Below are 2,217 nucleotides of genomic sequence, written 5' to 3'. Positions count from 1 at the left end.
GACTCAACTGAAAGTTACTTAAGGCCAATGGGGACCCTGTGCAGCTATATACCCAGTGTCCCAAGCACTGTGTCTGGCACATTAATAAACACGTTTCATAGGCGAGTGACAGAACCTTGTAATTACCTTGGTGTCTGCTAGAGAAATGAGCTGCCTCTGAAGGTAGGGAGTGCCCTGCACAGCAGCTGGCTGACCACTGTCAGGATCAGAAGTCATATAGAAACAATTCTGTCTTCAGCTGAAGTTTGGATATAGATAACCTCTAAGGTTCTTTTCAACTATAAGGCTCTATGAGTCTTTCAGAGGCTGAAGGCAAAACCATATTAAGATAATAAGTCTGTCCACTTCCACTGGGGTCGTAGAAGTGGTTGCCAAATAAAGGCCTAGATGAAAAGACTTTTTTTTTTTTTTTTTTTGAGACGGTCTCACTTTGTCACCCAGGCTGGAGTGCAGCAGGCATGATCATTGCTCACTGCATCCTTGAACTCCAGGGCTTGAGCGATCCTCCCTCCTCAGCCTCCCAAGTAGTAGCTGAGACTACAGGTGCACACCACTGTATCTGGCTAATTTTTAAATTTTGTAGAACAAAGTCTTGTCATGTTCCCCAGGCTGGTCTTGGACTCTTGGTTTCAAGTGATCCTCCCTCCTAGACCTCCCAAAGTGTTGGGATTACAGGCATGAGCCACTGCACCTCACCCCCAAAAACATTTGGAAGGACAAGTTAACAGGACTTATTGCCAAAATAGATATGAAGTATGTTGTTATGGTTATGTATATTATTGCATGTTGTGTGTGGTCACAGGATTTTTGATCCACTGTAACTGGAAGAAATGCCTAACGGGCAATTAACAACATAGGATAGTGCTCAAGAGAGATAAGGGGTAATATGTCACACTGAGATATGAGGGAAAGAGCACTGGAGTTGGAGTTAGGAGACCTGATTTCTAGACCTAACTTTGTCTTTAATTAACAGTGTCATCTTGGAAAAATCCCTTCATTTGCCTAAGTCTATTCCCTCATATACTAAAGATATATACACACAATGATAGCTATAAGGAAGAATGTGCCCATCCCCTTCTTAAGATCCTACTCATCTAGTTAAAAAAACAGATATCTAGTATTAAAACTTGGCTTCTGTGGTGAAACTCCATCCCTACTAAAATACAAAAAATTAGTCGGGCATGGTGGCGGGCGCCTGTAGTCCCAGCTACTTGGGAGGCTGAGGGAGGGGAATCACTTGAACCCAGGAGGCAGAGGTTGCAGTGAGCCAAGATGGTACCACTGCACTCCAGCCTGGCAACAGAGCGAGAGTCCGTCTCAAAAATGAAATAAAATAAAATAAAATAAGAAACTTTGCTTCCCTCTGTTGTCCCATATTATGTTCGTTTTTCCATTATAGGACTTACCACATTTTACATTGTATGCATGTCTGTCTGCTCCAACAGAAGTGGCTTTTTTGAAGGAAGGAATTCTACCTTGTTCAACTTTATATTCCCCCACAGTGCCTTGCAGAAAGTAGGAGCCCAGTAAATGTGTATTGAATTGCTCAGAATTGTGTGGTGAGGTAGAAAGTATTGCTTAATCTCTCCAAGACCTCAATTTCCTTATTTGTAAATTAAGCTGCTGGTTAATTTCTAAAGTTCTTTTGAGTTACAGAATTCTGGTACCCGACAAGGTTTCACAGATTGAGAAGATTGAATTATTTGATTTCTAAATTCCCTTTCAACTTCAATATTAAATGATTTTATAATACTGAGTTTCAAGTGATCTACATGGAAGTTGAACAAGTTATCAGAGGAAAAACATGTGCAAAAAGACTGAGAACAGAAGTAACATCTAGCTATCCAATACGAGAGAGAGAGAAGCTGAAAATAACATGGAAGAGTCAGTCTGAAAAGCAGGGGAGATAATAATAGAAGGAGTGACAGAATCAGATGCCTAGAGGGCTACCATGCAAATGAGTGAAGTGGTCCAGTGGTAAGCATTAGGGAGTTGTGGAGACTGGAGAGGCCACGGCCCATCTAAAGTCAGCTGTGTCATGTTATCGATGTGAGTGTTGCCACATCTTCCGGGTTTTTGTTTGTTTGTTATTGTTGTTTTTGTTTTTTGGTTTTTTTGAGACAGACTGGCTGTCACCAGGCTGGAGTACAGTGGCATGATCTCGCCTCACTGCACCCTTCGCCTTCTGGGTTCAAGCGATTCTCCTGCTCAGCCTCC

The 2,217-nt window shown here is 42.1% G+C and overlaps 1 long non-coding RNA gene across 1 annotated transcript in view; it reads left to right on the top strand.

Moving 5' to 3' along the window:
- LOC105548648 overlaps positions 1–2,217 on the top strand; it is a 16,838-nt gene continuing 14,621 nt past the window's right edge. The window contains exon 1 of the long non-coding RNA XR_001007424.1: positions 1–101. This is a non-coding gene — a long non-coding RNA (uncharacterized LOC105548648). The remainder of the gene's footprint in view (positions 102–2,217) is intronic.

Source organism: Mandrillus leucophaeus, unplaced genomic scaffold (assembly GCF_000951045.1).
Source record: "Mandrillus leucophaeus isolate KB7577 unplaced genomic scaffold, Mleu.le_1.0 Scaffold418, whole genome shotgun sequence".
NCBI classification, from domain to species: Eukaryota; Metazoa; Chordata; class Mammalia; order Primates; family Cercopithecidae; genus Mandrillus; species Mandrillus leucophaeus.
The sequence above is the reverse complement of the archived record's forward strand: the minus strand, read 5'-3'. Positions and strand labels throughout refer to the sequence as shown.